Genomic DNA, 24197 nt, shown 5'->3' on the forward strand with positions numbered 1-24197 from the left:
GGGCGGAATTTGCGTAATTGCGTTACGCAAATCTCCGCGAAACGGTAAAAAATCTCCGCGAACACGCAGAAATTCCGCGAACACGCAGAATTGCTTGTTCGCGGTGCTTTTTTCCTGTTCGCAATTGCTGTTTGCGTGTTCGAGGAGAAATATCTTGCGAACATGCATTTTGAGAACGCGAACAAGCAAAAATTTCGCGAAATCCCGGAAAGCAGACTTTTAAGCAATTTCGCGTTCTCCGCGGAACGCGAAATTACGCAAATTCCGCAAATTCCGCGAGCGGAACGGAATTTGCCACCCAGGCCTATAAAAAACCAATGAAATTCCCCTGTTATAGTTAGTGCAGGCAACTATAACTCACGCGACCGCAATCCTCTGCTGATGACATATGTGTCTTTATGAAAAAAAAATATTTGTAATATATGTATAGCTAAAATTTAATGGAAGAAGACATGGGCAAATAAGTGTCTAAATACAGTATTAGCATCAGCAGAGGATTGCGGTCGCGTGAGTTATAGTTGCCTGCACTAACTATAACGGGGGAATTTCATTGGTTTTTTATCAGTAAAATTTCCGCTAACTATAACATGTGTGAAACCTATGGTTTTTTCAGTGAATTTGCAAGGTTTTTTAAATGCTAATTCCTAACTATAACGTGTGTGAAACCTATGGTTTTTTCAGTGAATTTGTACGGTTTTTTAAATGCTAAGTTACTTTACGCCATTCGTGGCGTGCGCGCCCACTTAACGCAGTTCGTTCCGTGCGTGCACGGTGCGCTTCGCGCACTGTGCGCGCACAGTGAGCACGTGGTGCGCTTCGCGCACCGCACGCCCACTTTACGCAGTTAGTGCCGTGCACGCACGGTGGGCACGCGGTGCGCTACGTGCACCGCGTGCCCACGTTACGCTAGATGGGCCATGTACGCACGATGCGCTTCGCGCACCGTGCGCACATGGAGGACATATGATGCGCTTCGTTGTGAAAGGTAATATTTTAATTTTTCACTTTTCTATAACTCGCGCGACCGCCACTCTATCACAAGGATGATGTCATCAGTGATGTCATGAGTGATGCCACTGACCATGTCATGAGTGATGTAATATGTGACGTCATGAGCAGTGGATTGCGGGCGCGCGAGTTATAGTTATTTGAACTAACTATAACGGGGGAGTTTCAATGGTTTTTTACGAGTGAAATGTCCAGCTAACTATAACATGTGTGAAACCTATGGTTTTTTAAGTGAATTTGCAAGGTTTTTTAAATGCTTCTTCCTAACTATAACGTGTGTGAAACCTATGGTTCTTTAATTGAATTATATATATATATATATATATATATATATATATATATATATATATATATATATATCCTTCTGACATTTGCATACTAGCTGCTGGTGTCCACCCTCCCTCTCACACCAACTGCTATCCTAGGGCACCCCTTCCCTGCATGTTCGGGGATGTACCCACCATCTCTCCCCATACCCCTCCCCCTTTGTCTTCTATTTTTCCCTTTATCTTTATCCTTTTCTTTCTCTCTCTCTCGCCATCCTCCTCTTCCTTCTTGTGCGCCACCACGCCTACCCTTTCTATACCCCCTGCAACATTTGTTGTTCCCACCCCCTTCTTGACCCCATCTCTACTCTTGCCACATTGTTGCTGCCCGCAGCTATCGACGCTATCTCATCAACTACTTTGCATACCATATTTCCATACAGCCTATAGTATAGCCTCTTAACACACCCTTCTCTCCTACATTTAGTTGCCTAACACCCTTTTAGTAACAACACGCAGAGGCTGGGCCTCAGATCACCACGCCTGCCCTAGTAATGTTCGCCTCTCACCCACTGCGTGCCCTCTCCGGGAATGTTAATGGTCTCACGTACTACATTAAAAGGAAAAAAGTTCTCTCCTACCTCCAGTCCAAAAGAGCAGATGCGCTCTGTTACAAAAGACACATTTAAATGCCCTGAGTCGTGACTGGGTAGGTAGGGTGATTCACAGCACTATATCAACAAAGACACCACCCGACAGCGGGCCTTCCCGCAAATGCAGAGTCGCGATCCTTATTCGTAAATCGCTGCCCGTCACCATAGCAAAGACATGGTCCGACCCTGACGGCAGATAGGCATTTGCCAAACTGCGCCTCAGAGATAGTTCCTTATGCATGAGCTCTATCTAAGCACTGACTGGGGCGAAATAGGTCCTTCCTCCGCCGCTTGAATCGGTTACTACTGGAGATAGGGGCCTTGCAACACATTATTTGTGGGGACTGGAACCTTGCACAGGACCTGGTCCTGGACAGAATAGGACCCTTAGACAGAGGCAATGACGTGGACAGGGCCCTGATGAGTGATGTGACCTCAGATAATGGACTAGTAGACCATTAGTGCCTCAGTCATCCAACAGACACATAGTATACTTTTGACTCCCCGTCCACGGCACGCTCTCCAGACTGGACTACTTTCTTATCTATCAGAAAACTGTTGCTCTTGTCGTGGGGTCTTGCATACTAGAGGTGGCACTGTCCGACCATTCTCCGGTTCTATTGTCCTTATAGGTGGGACTAGCCTCACTGGAACGCAAACCATGGTGCATGAACATAAAGCGGCACTCACACTTCAGGGCAAATCCCAACTGAAATATCACGTCTCCACGTATCTCTTAGACAATAACAACTGAGTGGACTCCCATAGAGTACTTTGGGACGCTACGAAAGCCATGATCAGAGGCCAACTCACGAAAGATGCCTCAATTGCTAATAAATAGGCGATTACCTACCAGAAGGAATTAGAAAGGGATACCGCTTCTGTCACCCGCCTCTATTCTACCCACCCAAACTTGCATCACCGCAGACTCCTAGAACAAGCCCGGATGGCCCTTATTGGTCTTTTCACCTCTAAGGCTGACTATGCTCTGCAACGCCTTAAGGGGCAACACTACGGAGAGGAGAAAATGGCTGGTTGACCTCTCGCGAAATCCTGTCCAGTGTTTTGGCAACACGTCTAAGCAAGGTTCTCCCATCTCTGATCCACCCAAGCACATAGGCTTTGTGCCGGGCCGTTCTTCCAGAAACCATCAATGCATCCTGGCACACACCCTCTGGATGATCAAAGACCTCCTTACGGATGAGATAGCCCTCTCCCATGATGTCGAAAAAGGGTTCAACCACATTGAATGGGATTACCTCTTCGCTACAATGCAACACTTTGGCCTGGGAGACCAATTAATTGCCAAGGTGCGGTTTATATATGACTGCCTCGCTGCCAGGTTAACTGTGGGGGATTTCTTTCTGACCCTTTCCCGATTAGGAGAGGGGGTGCACTCTCTCATCACGCCTATTCCTCCTGGCTATGGAACCTTTGGCCTCTGCCATATGCAACTCAGCCAGCATAGTGGGCATCCCACTCATAACCTGCCACTCCAAGATCTATCTCTATGCAGATGACATCCTGCTTACTCTAATCGATCTTAACCTCTCCCTCCGGGCCTTGCTTGGCGTCATCGATGACTTCTCGATCCTCTCTGGCTATAAAGTGAATTGGGACAAGAGCGAGGGCCTCTCAATCTCGGCCAGCACAACCAAAGCAGCCAGACATGGATACCCCTTCTGCTGGCAGCTCTCACGACTCAAATACCTAGGGATACTTGCGAATAGGGGCATTGAGGGGATGGTTTTGGACAACATGGACCCATTAATAGTCCAGATGAAACGATATTATGAGAAATGATCAAGCCTGGGGTTCTCTATTTGGGGCAGGGTGCAGGCAGTACAGATGGTTAAGTTGCCATGCTTCACATATACACTTGTGATGCTCTCCATCCAGGTGCCTTTATCCACACTGTGCCTCATCGATTCCCAAATTCGATCCTTTGTGTGGGGATCTTCGAGCCCCTGACTGGCCACGCCGGTATGCCGTTCATGCAATGGCCTGGGCCTCCCATCTGTGGAGCATTACCCCCTTGCCACCCAGCTCTCCCAATTGGCAGACATGCTCCCCGGTGTCCCCGATCAACCGCATTGGGTTCATTTCGAACAAGAGCTAGTCTCTGCTGGCAAAAGACTCTCCATTCTGTACAAGGGCCGCGCCCACGATTTAGGCCCTTCGCGTGCTGTGTTTCGCACTATGCACAAGGCCAGGATGCAAATCTACTCGGGGTAGATGCACGATTACATGACAAGGCGCCTCTATAGGGCAATGATGATATATGCATTGACAGCTGGACCCTGTCTTGGACTCACTGGAGAGAAGCGGATATTCATACCTTGGACCAATTCCTGCTTACTGGTGACCTTAAACCGTTTGACTAGCTGAGAGAGGAATATGGCCTTCATCTGCGGCAAACTTGTCACTACATGCAACTGCAGCACTGCCTAAGGCGTTGCTTGGGCCCTCGCCCCTGGTCCCTACAGCCCTCGCCTATAGTGTCTTGTCTGAACAAGGAGGGGCCTTATAAGGGAGTGATGTCATGATTATACAGCACGCTCTCAACTCACCTTTTCTCACAACCTGTTTCATGGACTATTTGCACCAAATGGCAAACTTGCCTACAGGCCTCCTATGAGGACGATGAACGGGCAGAATCCTAGAAGCTCTGGACAAGGGCAAGAGAGAGGCATGCTTGAAGTTCTGCCTTTTTAAAATGCTACACGACTGGGACAAGACACAGACAAAATTGAACAGAGCATGACTCCTCCCCCATACAAACTGCTGGCGATACGCCAATACCCACTGCAATACAGCACGCATCATCTGCCTTGCTCTTCGATCCAACCCTTCTAATTTGCAATCATAACAGTCTTGGATGCCTCCATGCCACTACGCCTCCCACTCACCCCCTCAGTTATCCTCCTCCAAGGCATGGGGGACTCACCGGAACTCTGCCGCCCACAGTACTGCTTCCTTCACACAGCATTGGCCGCAGCCAAGATACGCATTCTCTGACAGTGGAGGACACTCGTACCCCTATCTCAGAAAGCCTGGTTAGTGGCAATGATTCATAGGAACGCGTCATTTACAACTTTCAGGACAAGACTGAGCTATTTTTACAGACGTGGGTGCCCTTCCTCCACGACGAGACTGCTGACAGGCACACTGCCCCAGGCTCTCCACCCCCTTGAATCACGTCGAGCCGAATTGAATCGCACAACTGACTACTGTCCTATGGAATGCTCACTACCCCCCTTTTTTCTCTCCACCCCAACCTCGCTCTCTGCGTAATGTTGGTGTCTGCCTCCCCTCCTTATCCTCCCACCCCGCCCCATCTTGTTTCCCTCCCTTCCCATTCCTGGACTCCCCTCACTTTACCTCCCCTCGCCCCTAGTCCCATCCCCCTCCTACACCCCCCTTGTGAGCTGCACACCCCTCCCCCCAGCCCCTCCTACGCCCTTCTCTCACCCGCCCATCCCCCTCTCTTTCGTTTCTTTTTGTTTCCCTCTACCCCTTCTCTAATCAATCTCCTCTTCCCCCTCCCTCCGGACACGCAGGTCCTTTGAACGACAGGACCCCCTCCTTCACCAAGGGTAACCGATGATGCCCCCAGTCCTGACAGTCCAATCTTCTACCAAGACTTCACCTTCCCTCCTAACAATGCGTGTGAGATTCACCTGCACCACTAGTGGAGGGCTTTTTTTTCTTTTCTTTTCTTCTTCTTCTCCCCCCTCTTTTTTCTCTTTGACTTGACTCCAGCCTCCTCCCAGCCCACTGTCTGCAACACCCGACCCCTGATGACCCACCTCACCCCTCACAGCTCCATCACCCCTCAACATAGGGGATGCACGTCACCCAGTGCTCTTACCCCAACATACTCTCACCTGAGGGCCCTAGACCCACCAGCCCTCTCTGCATATGACCTGTAAGGGCCAGACTCGTGTTAGGGAAGTGGGCTCCCCCTCCCCGTGTTGCCAATACTGGGCTTCAGTATCTCTTAGCTTCTCTTGGATACTGACGTTTACCTTCCCTCCTGTGAATGCCCACCTACCCCCCTTCCCTTCTCAGTACAATGTATCGCATCACCCTGTCTATTACTGTTCAGTGTTACTATGTCCGGATGTCGGGTGGCATTCCTGCTGTATAACTTTTATTTACGCAACTCAACTATAAGTTCTGTGAGAGAAAAGCCCTGAGTACCCTCACCAAATAAACCCCTAAAAATGTGAACAGGGTACGGAGACTGCCAGAACATGGGCTCACAGAAAGGAGGAACTCCAAGTGAGTCAATGTCTAAAATTCCCATCTCAGCCTGGAGACCGAAATGGCATGGTCAATACGAGATTGCAGAGGTACGTTTTTCCCCAGAAACTTAGAAGCTAACATTTGTTCTTCTCGTTTCAAGCTGACATACACAGAACACAATAAAGTATAATGACTTTGAGGACACTGATGTGAAAGTGTAAAGGCCAAGGCATTTTCACTGGCCTTCACAATACAAAGCATTCATGTGGTGGACTATTAACATTGGTGTGGTGTGAATAGGGCACAGACTGGGTCTGAACCAGTTTGGTGATACATTCACTAATTACATGAGTTTATAAACCAAGAATAAATCAAACCAAAAAAAGGCTTCAGTGAAACAGTGATTATACAATACAGAAATGAAGGAGGATGTGAAAGCTTTGTGGTCACTCTTCCTGAAGATGCCTGGTGCATCAATGTTGGTCTCATAGCCTGTCAGTTGTCTCTAAGGTGTATGCATCAACACTATCAGACCTTGCTGTAGCTTGATGAGCCGAGGGACAGTTCAAGCGAGGTACACCATGGGCAGCTGATCTAGGAACATATATTGCTCATGAGCAGTAATGTGGGGCTCCCTAGACACTCTTCATGAATCACAGACTACTTCATTGTTTATACTTCTAATTGATATATTTTTTACCATGCATACTGTATAGTATAGATCCTATGGTATCCACAAAAGTGAGGACATCACAGTAATAAAAAACAACAATGTACTAAAGGTACCATTACTGTCAGTGATGTGGTATTACCGAGGGATTAGTCCCATATACGTCCCCTGCGGAATGGGGAATATCATGCAGAAATCAGTGTTACTGTACCGATTTCCTCATAGTATTCCTGCATTCCGAGGTCCTTTTTTTAGGGAAAAGAACACCAGGTTTGACTAGGTAGGAATTTTCTCCAGTCACCTGGAGTAATATCACCTGCGGTAATGCCACATGCCTTATTGTAAGACCGAAAGGCGCATCAACTTCAGATTCTACCCAAATCAAAATTAAGAACTCACTTGTACTGTAGGCAGTGCGTGCATCTGTTTCACTTGTGACAAAGGATGCGGAACTTACACATCTGTACGTGTGGTCCTTCTCAATGCTGTTTGCTGTTTGGGAATAGATGATGCAGACAGTAGTTGGAAATGTTTGTGAGTGAGGCTTAACAAGATTGCTGAAAAGGAATATTTGCCTGTGCTGAAATAGAGGAATTTACATAAAGCTGGCTATTCCTCCAAAACTGCCCACAGACTTTCTAGGTTGATCTCATGAGCTCCGAGGCTTGGAATGTGAATGTAATCTATGTGGGAGCAGGGTGGGGTTGCATCAGCTTGGCTTGATGGATGACAGCACTATGTATAGATGCTGTGGATCACTTCACAGTACATGATAACTTGAAACCGAATCCTATAATTATCAAATTGCCTGCATTTTATCTGCAGTCTGGTAGATATTATGTGTCTTTGTGGTAATTGTAACAAAACGTATTGAATGTAGCTTTAGTCTGAATCTGCATAATGCTTCTGTGCTTCACTGGGTTTCCTACAACTACCTCACTGCAGAAATTTAGAGTGGGTGGCGGCAGTGCTGTAGGGGGGAGGCTGTCTGGAGGAGTTGCCGGGTCATTTAGGGCCCGATTACGGCATTTTCTCTGGGGTGTGGGCAGGCGGCCTGCGACCACAGCGTCCCGCACCGCCAAGACCCGCTGCCACCCGCTACCAGGTTACGCGTTTTTGGTAGTCTACCGGGTGGATGGCATGGTGGTTCACGCTGTGGTGCCTCTTTCAAAGGCTGCAGTGCCTTTAAAAAAGGCACCGTAATGGGAACGCCTCACAAGTATCCTGCATGGCATGGACTGTAGCATCCATGCCATGCAGGAGCTGGTGTGCATACACATAGGGAGGCACATGTTGTGCCCCCCTGTGTGCATAGGGAGCAGAGGCACAAGGGGGCCCTGTAGGGCCACCTTTGTTTCCTCTCTGCCAGGGTTTTCATGATGGAGGTGGCAGAGAGGAATAATTAGAGCAAAGATTCTCCCTATATTAATTTTAGGCCCTAGAGGAGGGAGTAGAAATGAAATGTAACAGAAAAAACCTCTATGCCGGCCTATATACTTATGTGAATGATCTAACTAGATTCTACATTACCAAAACCTCCTGCTTTATGTCATACAATATCCTACTATCGCTCTATGTAGACAAATTATAACTTCTTTTTATTTTGAAGCCAGAATTTTTATTTCTTTTTTATGAACATATACTGTTAAACTTAGTAGCATATACAGTTAAACAAACATGACATTTTTTTTCCCTTTTTCTTACATAATATGATTTTTGTACTCACTATAATTTTGGTACATACATATAAAGTGCTCTATATTTCAAAACGACATCCTAGACATATAAAATCACTTACATACTCATTCATACTTGCATTCATACGAAGAAATGATGCACTATCTAAAATGAGGAAAAATTTGGGAAAAGGGAGTAGGGAACAGAGGACCCTCAAGTTGGTCTCAATGTCGTCGTGTGGTGAGTTAGATCATACATTTCTCCAGGTCACCATGATGGGAGACATCAATCTCCAATATCACTATGCTGAAAACAGATTCGCGGTCAACGCGCGTTTCAGTGGGAGACCACCTTCTTCTGGACCAACAGGAATTTTTTAAAAGGTGCAATTTATATACAAATTGTCAGGATGTCTGTAGAAAAAACAAAAAGGTAATGACATTGGCAGGAGGAGAGGAAAATTAATTCAATTTCAAAAAGGCGATACCTCCTTATATTTATTTATACTTTCTTTATATTAATCTCTTTGTTTGCTAGCAGTGCTTGGCAGGACCATGGCGGTCCCGCCAAACATATTACTGTCTCTGACCGCCACACCACCGCCAGGGAATGTCATAAGTCATAATGGGGCTGTCGGACAGCCAGTACGGTGGTGGTTGGACTGCCACCGCTGCGCCACCACGAGTCTGGCGGTCCTGTGACCGCTAGACTTGTAATTAGGCTCATAGAGTCTACTTTCTCAGCAGAAGACCACCCACCATACATAGAGATCCCTCCCAACACGCCACAGATCACTTTGACAAAATTGATTCCACCAATGTCCGAAAGCTCTTTTGATAAAGCTAATGTCAGGCATCTCCTATGCATGGAGGATAGCTAGCATTTGCTTTTGTATTGCAAATAAAGCCTAAACCGTTTTTTTTCCAGCAAAACATAAAACCAATGACCCTGATGCACTGGGAATTTTCCTTCAGCGCGTTGTGGGAGTAATTTCTATTGCTTCCTGAAGAAATACGCACATCTGAAGGTGCTGCCCTACATAGGGTCACTTTGGCGTACATTGACCGACTGACCGATGGCAAACTGCCCTTTGAACAGCCTCTGTTGGCTCTGCCGGCAGAGACCTGGCACTCCGCCCAGGTGTAAACGGGCAACTGTGAATGTGGCGGACGGGGCTTCTTCCAAACTCTAAATTACCCACTTAAAGAGTTGCCATTATAACTGCATGCCTGCCGACAATGCAATAAATCAAGCATTTTCTTTACTGACATGTGATATGGATAGGGTACATTATAGCAGTTTTACTGATGTCATCCCGCTCCCTAACGCACACATCGTCTGCTTGACTCCGTGCATGCAATACTACCAGCTTCTGCCTTTCATTAGCATTAATGCTCCAATTACCTTTCTGCAAGGGTCAAAATACTATTTCATGTCATCACCGTAGAACAGAAACATAAAATGTAAGTATTATTTTAAATGTAAATAGCTTAGATAAAATGTGTCATCTGACCTCCACAAAATTAACTGCAGGAGCTTTGGGGAGGGCAATGCACCCCCTGCCTCCGTGCTACTACGCCACTGTAGCTCAGACCACCCTGCGCGAGGGCTTTAATGAAATCCAGAGCGCCTCGTGCACTTTCTGAACATTATACCTATCTTTAGTGGCTTACGGTTTGCTTAAAAGCATCTGCTCCTATTAATGCTTTGCAGAACCTATGATCTTGTCGCCACGTGAGAGGCCTTGCCTCTCAAACATACTAATCTTTCACGTTTCAATGTTTGAGGGCCTTCTATGCATTCGCTGCCAGCTCTGCTGTGACCACATACAGCATCATTCCCCTATTCCCCTCTTGTAAATGCAGATAAACATCACTCACAGTTAATACACTCGGGGAGGCAGACCGGCCAGTGGTCCCTGGAACTCGCTTTGGTGATGCGGTCGATAAGGCCTACACAGTTTCACATTAAAATGCATGTCGACCTAATGACTAATGGCAAATGAAGGACTGATGCCAGAGGACTGAGCCAGAACTGGCCATACATGTAAAAGAGCATTATATGCCCACCAGAGACAGTGTTCTTTACTTCTTTTCGCCATCCTAAAATAACCAACAGCATTTTACGATGTTTCGTCAAGTGAAGAATTAATGTGTGTTTTTTGCTGTACAATAAGAAGCCACCAATGTGGCGAAGAAGTAAAGAATTACAAACTCTAGAGTTCGAGTGTGGTAGTAATACAATAGTTCGGTACAGCAGTGACGCCATCATCTTGATACTTTGCTAAATCACAAATCGCCATGAAAACAGTACTAACAGCAATAAATTGATATTATATTCACTTTTGCTGCCTCTTATATTGTGAGGTGTGTACTCAAATTTCCCAGTCTCTACACCCAGGGATATAAGGGGGCCGGGTCCTGCCGGTGCAAAGCACTGGCAGTTCTAAAAAGCAGGTGCTGAGACGGTTCCCTATTGGGCTCTCCATTTTTGCCGTCATCCTCGGTGAAAAAACACAATCTTAACTCTGCAGCAGTGCCACCCTCCACTGCCTTTGAATCAGTGGCGGCCGGCTTGGCTCGCGGGTGGTGTGGCAGACACGGGGGGTTTGCTTGGGGGGTCACGCAGGGGGGAATTAAAAATAAATAAACTTACCTTGAGGCCGGGTCCCGCGTCTCACATCCTGCTCTCCTGCCTCCGGCTCCAGGAACAGGAACAAGGCAGCCATGCTCCCTCCCCTAAGCCACGCTGCAATGCAGTGTTGTGATTGGTCTGAGCTCTGTGTCACGGCACTCAACCAGGGGCTGGAGGGGTGGGAATGTTCCCCATTCTCCATGCAGGCTGTAGTGCAGCCTGCATGGATAATGGGGAAAGTGCGCATGACTGGTTTTTGCAGCCCGAGAAGGCCGACCAACCAGCCATTGCGCACTTAGAAGTGAGCAAACCACTGCTCCCCTGTTCCGAGAGCAGATCAGCCCCGCCCGCCGTAAAGCAGCAGGGCAAGAAGCATAAAATGATAATACCTCTAAGTTATTATTATTTTATGTTTCTCCTTGGCACTGCTTAAAAGCAGTGGGGTGACGCTTCTCCGCAATAGTGGAGGAGCCGCCACTGCAGTGATGTAGCTTCAAAGATACTCACTATAGTTCCTTACAGTCTCATTTCAGAACTGAAGCTTTCTCCATATTCTATATCACAAACCCATAGTTGTTGCTTATTTTGCATATGCAATTAACAACAATTGACAAAGACAATAGTCCTGGCTTGTTTTCTTTTTGTGGGTGTAATATTACTTATTGTATTATATATCTGAATGTAATGACAGAAGCCGGAAAATCGCAGTCAGGCGGCGGACAATGCTAAACACAGATCTTTAGCTCACTTTTTATTATGCCACGCTCTTAATCGGTCATGCCCCTTTGAGACCCCCCTGTTTTTTCATCACACTTAAAGCTCTGTCTACACCATTGTGTCTGTTCTTGTATTTTAGCCATTGCCATTTAGTTCGGTCTAGTTCTCCCAGATCCTTTTCAATTTAATAATACAACCACTACCCTGGTAGCCACTTTTTCAGGTGCCATACATCAGTCCATGTTGTGGTTCCATTCTATAATCGTCGGTAGAGCCGGTCAGTCCCATCTTTATTGCAATGTCCTTCTTCGCCACAATGAAACCTTGGTCAATTCAGATGCTTTCTAAATCCCAAGGAGTATACTGGGTGCAGTCAAATGTTTTTCTAACCAAAAGGGTTTTAAAATCAGTAGAGACTTATCTTGTAGAAAATAACCAAAAAATGAAGATTTCAGAGGTGATAGAGTTGGGTTTGTGCAGTAATTTAACGACTGCAGAAGAAGGGCCCCAGCATTGTCAAAGCATGTGGTGCTTCTGGTAAATTCTTTTTTTTAAATAAATATTTTTATTTGAGCAGATCCAGAATAAATATACATAGATAACGTACATCAAAGTTAATATTCTCATTATATAAAAATATAGCAGCTTAGACTTACAATAGAGCCCCTAAATGCCTTTTTAAGATTCCCTTGCAATTTGCATGAAAGACAGAAAAAAAAATGTTAATTTCATTTCTAATTAAAAAAAGTAGAATTCCAACTATAAATTAGAAAATCATCCCAATAAAATGCAGAAAATTGAATCAGATATTTCATTAAATTTCTAATGTTTCTAAAAATCTATAAATACCAGAGCATCAAGTTATTATGCAGCGCCAACGATACATCATTATAAAGTGCAAAAATGTCTAATCTTTACGGTGCAGAGTGGATATATCCTAGTACATAGAGTTGTGTTCCTAGACAAAGCATACATCTTTATAAAGCGCAAAGAACTGGATAAAAATACATAACAATAATCAAAGTGCTGACGTGCATTCAGTTAATGGACAATTATGCTATTTCGAATGACATCCTATGTCAGTTTGCATAAAAAATAATTAAAGGGTAGTGGGCCAAAAAATAAATGGGCAGATTTACAAGCCCCTTGCGTCACTTTTGCACCGTCGTTGCGTCACTTTTGTGACGCAGTGGTAGCGTAAAAGTTGCGGCCCATTTACAACGTGACGCATCTAGGGAGATGCGTCACGTTGTGAAGCCCTGCGCCACATTAAACCTGCGTCAGGTTTAATGTATGCAGGGTGGGCGTTCCGTCGCAGCAAGCCCCTTAAAAGTGACTCAGTGAAATCTACAAGATTTCACTGAGTCACTTTTACGTCCATGCTGCGTCAAAACCCTGCATGAAGTAGGCGTAAGGAGTGACGCAGCATGTTAGGCATAGGGCGCCCCTGAGCATTGCTGGAGTTGCGTCGTGCTTGCGACACGACTCCAGCAATGCGTGACTTTTGCGTCAACAGATGCGTCAGAATTTCTGACGCATCTGTCAATCCTTGCGCTATGGTGCGCCGTATTGTAGATACGGCGCATCCATGGTAACGCAAGGATTTGGAACGTTGGCGCAGGGAAAGTGACACATCTCTACAGATGCGTCACTTTCTTGTAAATCTGCCCCAAAGTTTTTAAACATGCCCTCAGGATTTCTAGCGGAAAAGCACCACCTTGGTCCGAGGAGTATAATGATCTGAAGCTACACTGGACTATACTAGACCATAGAGCCTTGATTTATAATTGAGCCCAACCCGGCCAAGAGACATTAAATCGCTTTAGCCCCCTAACCCTTTTAGCATGTGCGTACTTGAACTGCTTTGTACTGCTCATTTTACTAAGCCATTTTTGCTAACTTGGAACCCTAGAGGTTCGCCATCTTTGCAAAATGAGAGCGAGCAACAGAAAAAACTATTGACTAGAACCTCCCCCTGATTTAGATACGTTCCGAGATTGCCTATTATGTAAAAAACTGAAGAGTACCAAAGCTGTATCTATCTCAATTGGTACCCCAATAACCAAATTTAACCGAACGCTAGGTTAGCCCAGAAGGCGCTTAATCCAGGATAGGAATAAAAGATATGTAGCCAGCCACCTTCACCCTGATGCTTACAGCGGAAACAACAATTGTTGAGAGCCGGGTGCATTTTATTTACTGCCTCTGGGGTTTAATAGGCCATCCAGCGGGAGATAAAAGACATCCTTTTAAAATTTGCCACTCTCAACGACTTATGGTCTAGAAGCGATATAGTCTCCCAGTCCCTCACTGAGAAATCGCATTGAGTTGTTAACCATATTTTATCCAACACGTTGTTAATACCGTTTAGATATACCTCCAATTTATGTATTAGCCCGTATCAATTTCCTATTCCGGCCAACCTTGCCCTGAACATGGCTTGAAATACAGTGTTTCTCTCCTGGTTAATATCAAAATCATAAGCTTTAAGAAACAATAGGATTTGGTGGAAGAAAACGCAGTGAGCCTGACTCACTACACCGGACTGAGATTTCAAGCCAAGTCATTTGTCTACCCTGAAGAAAGAAGTGTCCCACCTCTCTAAACCCGGCTTCTTTCCAGAGAGAAACTGTGACAGATGGGATAATTAAGCCCACATAGCTTAACTCACAGAGTGCAAGGAATACCCAGCCTGAGACACTCAAAAGCATAGCACTGATGTCTCCCAGGACCTTATATCTAGTTCGCTTTGGAAATTTGGCAACCTTAATCAAAACTGGTAAATGCGTGCCAGCATCCTGCATCATTGAATCAACAAAGAGGTAGTTGATAGTTCCACTACGTTCCAAAGCTCTAGCACAAAGATGTAAAAGTGCCACTTGATAATATCCTTGAAAATGGGGACTAGCCAACCCACCCTGAAGGATGTTCAGCTGAAGGGCAGAATATTTAACCCTAGATGCTTTATTATTCCAAATAAAACACCTTAGAAGCACATCTAAATCTGTAAAATAACTATTCTTAACTTTAATGGGGACGTTCGAAAAAAGAAATAATAAGAGCAGAAGAACAGACATCTTGATCAGGGCTATTCTGCCTACCAAAGTCAAGGGAGGAGAGTTCATTTTTCGAACAGCCTCTTTATTTTATAAAGCATTGGGAGATAATTTAGCTGGAAGAACTTCGAGTAATCCTGAGTAACATATACCCCCAAATACCAAATTGGTGTCCAATGTCTTGCCTGAGAGTGCAGAAGTGCTGGAAGGGCCTCAGGAGGAGAGTTGAAAAGCAGGACTTCTGTTTTTATTGGATTGATCTTATAGCCCCCGATATTCCTAAACTGATCAAATTCATCTAGTGCCTGCTGGATATTTCCTGTTTCTAGTTTAAAGTACAAGATAAAATCGTCTGCAAAGAGTTTTAACTTGGTCATACCTGAGAGAGGTGCCTCTATAGCCTGAGAAGCCCGAATCCTAATTTCTAAAGGCCCTATAAAAATGTAAATAATATAGACGAAAGAGGACACCACTGTCGGGTCCCCCTCTTTATTGCGACCGTGCCAACTAGATGAGAGTTGACAAGAATTTGAAGGTTAGCTCCATGATAGACTTTTGATAACATATTGACAAAGCCTAAAAGAAATCCAAACCTCTGCAGGTTTAAAAAAATGCCTCCCAGTTAACCAGATCGAACGCTTTCCCCGCGTCGACCATGAAAACCACAGCCTTTGTCTGGTTAACTGAGAAAAAAATTGATTGCCTGGAGCAAAAAAATAGTATTTTGGCAGTTATCAGCTGCCCCACGACAAAGCCTGTTTGGTCCCTATGGATTACACCCTGGGCCAGTACTTAAGGCTTATACTTACTGTGAAGTGGGATAACTAGTTTCGTAAATAGACTTATAGTGCTAAAAAAAAAAACTGAATACTGTACCTTGTCTTCAACCAGATTGCTCGTAGGCGGGTTCTTCAGTTTCCTTACATACGCAGACTCTTGCTTTACACAGGTAGACCAACACAAATACATCCAAATCTGCTGACTGTCCTCATATAGGTTCTGTTGATAAACCCTAGAGCTAGTGCTTTCTTGTTATGTGGAAAAATCCCTTAAATTCTGTTTGACCTGCACATTTTTATTTTTTTTATTTTATGAAGTTTTATATAGCGCAAACAAGATCCCGAAGGATATCAGAGCACTTTACAAAAGCATGGAAGGAAGGACGTAAATGCAATAACGACATCAAGTAAGAATTTTTAAAAAAACAGGAATAATCGCATAATTACAAGACAATGAGTCAAGGAGAGTAATACAATAAACAGGTATATAGCGGGCTACAAAGGGGGAACACTATGCGGTAAAGAAGAGCAGAATCAAATGATGGTACAATGGTTGTAGGATCAATGACTTTGAGCAGGTGAACCTAGCCCAATTAAGGTAAGAATTTATTCATTAGGAATCTTTTAGCTTCCAGTTTGAAAGCAGTCGTTGATTATATTCTGCGCACATAGGCAGAAGAATGTCTACCAAGTTGTGCTGCCTGATCTACAGCAGTTTACAGCTGAGCAATCTTTTGATGATGCTCTCTATGTTGTAATGCCTTGTAGCCAATAATCCTTCCCCTAACAGTGGCTTTGAACACCTGCCAAACAGAAAAAACTGGAGCTGTAAGCTGGTTCAGTCTAAATAATTCCTTGATGAATTCTTTCATTTCACTATCCCATTGTCGATCTGCTAATAAGGAGCGATCCATCTGCTATCTGGGCTGTCTTTCTGTGAGACCTTGAGCTCAATAGAGACAGAAATAAGTGAATGATTGGAAAAAGAATAGGCCCAAATATGCAAACCTACTCTTGTTATCAAATGGGAGAGTAAGAAAAAGTATTTGCGGGAAGCGGTACGATACTAATTTGAAAACAAGTAAATTGTTTAATAGCAGGGTGATCAACCCTCCATGGATCAATCATGTGGAGATCCTTCTTTAAGGTGTCAATCACTTTTTTTAGATTAAGATTTTAGTTTTGTTGGCGGTGTCAAAAACGAACTTCTGAATAAAATTAAAATCTCCGCCCATAATAATCGGCCAGACTGCCCCCATTGCTATATTATATACTTGCTGCAGAGGTTCAGGTACATCGGTCACTGGGGTGTAGTAGTCTACTAAGTTAATAGGAAAACCATTGACCAGATCCTTGACCCATAGCCATCGACCCTGCGGGTCCCTTATTATATCGCTTAGGACACAGTCAAGAGCTCTACCCAGCTATATCGCAACCCCCCTTACTGTCAGGCCAGCTGAGGCAAACAACACATACGAGTACTGCCTTATCTTTAAGATGAGTTTCTTGCAAAAAGAGAAAATCCGGGGGGAAAAATGCAAGCCATCTCTCAAGTGCCCTCCACTTCTGTCTATTGACTATCCCATTAACATTACAGGATAAAATTCTAGTTTTGTATCCAATTTTTCAACAATTGTTATTATTGCCAAATGCTGTAACCATACATAGAAAGAGATCTGCTCACTTTTTAGATGATGTGGATTTTGACCCACTCTACTTTATCAAATCTGAATATGAAAAGGGAGAATCTGCTAATTGTTTTCATATATGTACCTACCCCTAACCAAAGTGCCCCACCTGTGACCTAACAATGACCCCAAGAGGGACCATAAAGAGAAAGTGCACATAGAAAAAAACACCCAAGGGAGGGGGAGAGCCCATACTACCCCTCCCAGTGAATACCTATCTAAGATTAGTGCCATGACTTTGCACCATTGGGCCCTCTCTCACCCCCGACCCCCATCGTCAATCTTAAAAAAAAGGAATAGAAAATACCCATTAGAAACTGCTGGAACAACTATATATAACATCCTTAATAGTGAAAACAATCCTGTGCTATTGCAAATTTATGCAACAAAACCCACACTATTAAATTGTTTTAGAAATCTGTTGCAAAAGCTCCTGAGCCTCAGATAGGTTAGAAAATAGATGGATTGCCCTTTCAAAAGAACCTTCAAGTTAGATTGCTGCGCAATGTTGGCCTGTACCCCTTGCACTTTCTATGGGTGGAGCATTCTAAAAAAATCCTTTCGCCATCTGGCTGCCGCAGCAGACAGATTGGAGAAAATTAGACACAGAGGCTCTTCTGGTGTAGAAAATGGACACTGCTGTATTGGCTTTGAAAGCACCTGCTCTTTTACTCGATAATACCCAACATTAACAAAAATTGTGCGTGGGAATTTTGAGGTAGCGGAGCATTGCGCTGCGACACAATGAGCTCCAGTTAAAGTTAAGTACCCAGAGGAACCTGGTAAGACATGGGACTAAATAAAGGAATCAACCAACTGAAGTATTTGTTGACCCTCACAACCCTCAGGGACTCCCACAATACGGAGATTAGAGCAGCATGAGTGATTTTCCAGTCCTTCAATCTTGTTCTCTAACTAAGACTGCTACTTATGAAACTGGGCGATTTGCTTCTGAGTCGTGGTGAGCTGGCCTTTTAGCTTCAAGATCCTGAATTCTGCCTCCTTCAACCTCTCCGGAAGCTGTGCTATAGAATCACCGATTTTATTGAGTCTGCCATGAAGGGCAGCGGTTTCCGATGCTTGAGATGCCTTTAAATCCCTGATCTCTTTGAGGATCAGATTGAGCATGTTTTTAGCTTCCATTTGCAGAGTAGGGGTTACATTCCCTTGCTGGAGAGCCTCTTGCTTTGTCCTAATCACCTGATTGCTTCACTGCGCCACAACTGAATCTTCTTCTGGACCATTCAGATGTGAAAAGGTCAATGCAACTACCTGAGGATCGAGTGGAAATGCATGCAAGGTCTCTCATTCACCCGTTAAAGAAGAAGCAGACAGCACCTGGAGAGGAGATGAAACCAATACCTGAGAGGCTTCCAGTAAATCGGCACTAGTTTTTGTCTTCTGAAACAAGGGATATTCCTTTACTGTGGCCTGCTCGAGGCCTGATTCATTATGTACAGACATCTCTTGACCATGTCTCTTCCAGTCACCTGGTTAGGGGTGGACACCAGCAGCAGATTATAGTGATCCAGCTCAAAAAGAGAACCAGGTGCCTCAGGATCAGAATGTTTGGCAGCATCTGGAGAAATTAAGCTATGCTCGGTGTTTCGTGCGCCTGGGCTTATATTTGTGGTCATGATCGGTTCTTTTCGCAAGAGGGATGTGTGATTTGCCCTTGCCACTGCCTGCCCTCCCCGTTTTTAGCCATTGGTGCCAAGGTTGACACCTTGAGATTGGTGGAGACACCAGATGCCTTGGAGTACTTCCGCATAGTTATTGCTGTGATTAAATAAACCCAATCAGTGACCCCAACTGGGTGGCAATTCTCAAAAGTCTAAGTATTCCATCTGGCTCTACATTTTCCTCCGGTCTCTAGCAGTTCGCTCTAGTTGCAACCCGGAAGTTGGTGCAGGCCAGTCCTTAGTATTTACAGCACAGCAATTTGTTGAAAAACCCCATCTCTGGTTCTGATGGGGGTCAGGATGCCACAGATTACCACTCCTTCTCTCTCCTCTCCAAGCTGTTTGTTACTTGTTGATTTAAGGAAAGCTGGCCAGCAGTTGTACATATAAGGGGTTTAGTCCCTCCTTCCTGCTGATGAACTGTACCCTTCAATGGTTTAAGTTCTGAGGGCTGAAAGGGTTAAGCAAACACAAGGAGATGATGGATGGAGCGCTGAAACTTTTCAGAGACTCACCCCCAGTCATACATCTCGGTTTAATCCATCATCATTCTTTATCTCACTTAGCCACCCCAGTTCAGACGCAACTATATGCAAATCAGTCTTGACCCTGTGCCTCATGGGAACAGTCCAGCCAGCACTGCCAAGCCATGTCTTCCCTGGACCCGAAACAAGCATCCTGGTACTGGTTTTGAGCTAACTGCCCTCATCAGCCAGGCTAGCTTGAATCCAGTAGCAAAGTGAGCAAGGGACCCAAGTCTGGGCATACCCTACCAACTTAAGGCAAAAAAAAGCAAATACAAGGAGATGACGGACGGAGCACTTAAACTTTTCAGACACTCACCCCCAGTCACAGATCTGGGTTTAATCCATTATCATTCTTTAGCTCACTTCGCCACCCCAGTTCAGACACAGCTATATGCAAATCAATCTTGACCCTCTGCCTCATGGGAACAGTCCAGCCCGAACTGCCAAGCCACGTCTTACCTAGACCGGAAACAAGGCTCCTGGGACCAGTTTAGGGTTAACAGCCCTCATCAGCCAGGCTAGCTAGAATACAGTGGCAAAGTGGGCAAGGGACCCATATCTGGGAATACCCTGCCAACTTAGGGCGAACAAAGCAAACACAAGGAGATGATGGACGGAGCGCTGAAACTTTTCAGACACTCACCCCCAGTCACAGATCTAGGTTTAATCCATCATCATTCTTTAGCTCAGTTCACCACCCCAGTTCAGACATAGCTATATGCAAATCAGCCTTGACCCTGTGCCTCATGGGAACAGTCCAGCCCGAACTGCCAAGCCATGTGTTCCCTGGACCGGAAACAAGCATCCTGGGACCAGATTCGTGCTAACAGCCCTCATCAGCCTGGCTAGCTTGAATCCAGTGGCAAAGTGAGCAAGGGACTCACGTCTGGGCATACCCTGCCAATTTAGGGCGCACAAAGCAAACACAAGGAGATGATGGACGGAGCGCTGAAACGTTTCAGTCACAGATCTGGGTTTAATCCATCATCATTCTTTAGCTCACTTCACCACCGGGCAGCCCAGTGGCACTAGCACATCTCGATTTGTCTTTTTTTTTTTTTTAGAAAGCTGAGCACCTCCTCAAAAACCGCAATTCAGTCTGCAGTCTGAGGACCCGAGCTGGAGGTCCAAAAGCAATTTTTCTCCCATGGCGGTTTTCGGGATTATACTCATGAGACAGTTAGCAGCGCCGCAGGAAGATTCCTTCTTCTTTCCCTTTCCCGGGGGGGAGAACCAGCTGTGCTGCTACCGCTCCAGCGCTGCTTCGCAGCCAGAATCCGGAGCATGTACGATCCGCCCGCTTGACCCACGCTACTGGTAAACTCCTTATATTTCATATTACATGACAAACATAGACAAAATTATTATATGTGGAAACTGCAGTACTGTACATGCACTGAAGTTATGCATCTATTCAAAGTAACATGGCGCATGGGTGAAAACACAGGAGGTTACATGAATTATCATGCCCAGCAGCAAACAAACACACATCAGAAAGCAGTTCCAGTGCCATTACCAAAGGCCTGCAGCCAGTCCCCAGTGCACACAGCCAGAGGCCAGGCATAGAGAGTTATGTCTAGAGGAAGGCTCGGTAAAGAGTCAGGACTAAGGCAGTCCCACCACCAGTTCTCTATTGCATCTACAAATGGCCTGATTGGAGGGTCTGGCAAGTGACCAAGCCCTGTATCAAACCCACACTTACTGCACTTTTAACCACTTGCAAATGACTAAAAGCCATTAGCAGCTGCTTTGGGTGGAGTGGCAGCTGGGTGCAAGGAGGCCATAAAAAAATGGCAACATATTTTTGTGGTATTTGTGATGAGCAGTATTTCCTTTACCTTGGGATGCAAAGGATTAAACAAGTGGATGGAGGCATGTCAGAGAAAGTATGAGTTGCCTTTGCATGGTCTGCAAAGCTACAGGTGAAGGCAGTGTCGCTGTCCTTATTCTCCTCCCATAGGAGAAAGGTTGAGTTTATTATTGACATCTGTTCTGTGGACAAAGTCCAAGCCCGGGTGTGGAGACTAAAGTGGATGACTCAGATGTCTAACATGAGTGTTTTACAACAGAGCAACATAAACACAATACACAATTACACATGTAGCTAAAAATGTCAGTTATTTTCATTTTCCTCTTTATCTATCAAACCTGTTTGACAACTGTGACATCCGTATGCACGTTAAAGTCCCTAAATGTGTCAACCCCTGATATAATTTAAAACACTTTCACCTTCGAATAAAAGGAATTACACAATATATTAGTAAAAGATAAATATTGAAAAATGTATGAAGCTGCATGAAACAACATGGCAAACTGTAACCACTTTGCATGGCTACATAGAGTAACATGCTAACCATCCTTAAAGCACTTTTTCATTATCATTTTGAAGACATAGAAACTTAAGATAGATTGCGTTAGAGCAGTTTAGCACATCCTCAGAGGTAGTAAATACCCATACAGACTCATCCTCCATTCTCACTTATCCATCAACATTTGCCTGATGGCTGGGTGTTTGGGTGGGCATTTTGTTTTTCAATTACATGCCAGTCTTCTTCCTCATGCAAGGGTACACAGTGCCTAATGACAAGTGTGTATACCGTTCAGGACATTGCCAGAAGTTACATATCACACAGGAATAATGTAAGGCCTTCTGTCAACCTCAGGCATGGTAATTTTTGTTTCGCGTGTGTTGTATTTCGTTAAATAGTGCGATAGGATTTATATAGCATTTCATATGTTTAATGGGGCTGAAAAACACAAGGATCCCCATCGGGTCTCTAGGTGCTCTTTTTAGAGTACATGGTGGATTGGGTGGTGGTTGAAGTTAGACCTACATCTGTTTTGGCTGATGCAAGTGAGTTTCAGAGATATCCACTAAAATGGCGTGGGAAACTGGTAACCTTGAATATATATAAAGTACTGCAGTGAATTGTGAGAGTACATATGCTCACATCTGTAAATACACACTGCTTTTTAGGGCATACTGTAGACGGCTTCAACTAGCTGGAAAGATCTCTTGTCAATACTGTACACCACACAACTAAATACAACACTCAACATACACAAATACATAAAGAAAGAGACTTTAGGCCAGTCCTCTCCAGCCATTGGCTTGTTTGGGCAAGCCCCATTGAAGTATCAGCTCTTTGGGCTGTCCATCACAATTTGGATCAGCCTATGGCATATCTCAAAAGCTTACTCTTTTTTCTGCATTCGTAGTATTGTGAGGTTACATAGGCCCATGGTAAACACAGTCTCTCATTTTACACTCTCACATTTAAAGTTGACGTCTTTTTAGATGATGACTTTTAACATACATTTGCTTGCACATTTGCTTGCATGGCCTCATGAGATAAAGTACTCAGAAATGGGTTTCCTTACAGATAAACTGCACCCTATCAGGACTTGGAACATTCCGCACAAGGACTTAGTACACTGAGCAAAATGTTGTTGTTTGTTATTGTCGATTTCAGTGACAACCCTGGGTGGATAGAATCAACAATGAACGAATGAGTGCAGTTTATTACATAAACAACACTACAGCTCTGTTTAGGCAGAGGAGCATCTAAATGAATTATCAAAGGTCGCCCGATGCCTGAATTCTAGCCCAGCTGAACTCCAACACCATCCTGAAGAGGATGGCGGTCTGTTCTACACCAAGGCTGGCTGCCAGATGACACACACTTGTAGGTAAATGGGGAATTATGTATGCATATAATCTAATGCAAAGCCACAATGGGGGAATTATTCCTTCTGTTCAACAATCTTGTAATGCTGGTAACATTGTTTTGCTCCCTTCTAATACTCATTGCAGTGCACGTATTTTACACAAGGGTACAACTGCTTCAATAATTGTTTGAAATGCTAATTTGTGTACTTTTTGTGTCTCCCTTTGGGCATGCCTGAGTTACTAACAAAAGGGTAGAATCTCTTTCCACGATTTCCTTGGGTGAATTAGGGTTGTTATGTTCGGAGTTTGCAGTAACCACCCGGTGCCCTATCATTTAAGGGGCCCAGATGGCACACTGTGAGCAAGCCAGGATTTAAGTTAACATATTCTGATAGTATGAGTGGACTCAGTCCCACATAGTTTTGAAGCTTATGTTGCCACAGTTTTACTGAGAAAGTAGGAACCGTACGACGTGGTGTCTAACGTTCTAGTTTGGGTACTTATTTAATGGGCATCCCGAGTAGTTTTCTTAATTGTGCCCAACGAATCTACTCACCAATTAACCAGAAATGTCTGTGATGTTGGGGATAAATCCTCCGCGGCTAAATAGGGGACCCCTTTTTTGTTTGTAGGTTGTTCAAGCTTGAACCTTTCAAAGGATCACCCCACTATAGTTACCTTCTCTGAATTCCATGAATTAAAATGGCTAATGCTGCACCAGTGGTTATACCAGTAAACTGCAGACATGTAGTTGCACAGATGCTACAACAACATGGGCTCGCCCTTAAGGGTGGAGAAGTTACCTTCATGGTAGTGGCACATGAAGCATATAGAACAGAGATATTCTATTCTTGGGTAACATTTCCAGCAATAAACACAGTCTTGCAACATTTTCACACTTAGACTGTAGCACCAGTTACTA

The sequence above is a fragment of the Triturus cristatus genome, chromosome 2_1, assembly GCF_964204655.1.
Source record: "Triturus cristatus chromosome 2_1, aTriCri1.1, whole genome shotgun sequence".
Lineage (NCBI taxonomy): Eukaryota > Metazoa > Chordata > Amphibia > Caudata > Salamandridae > Triturus > Triturus cristatus.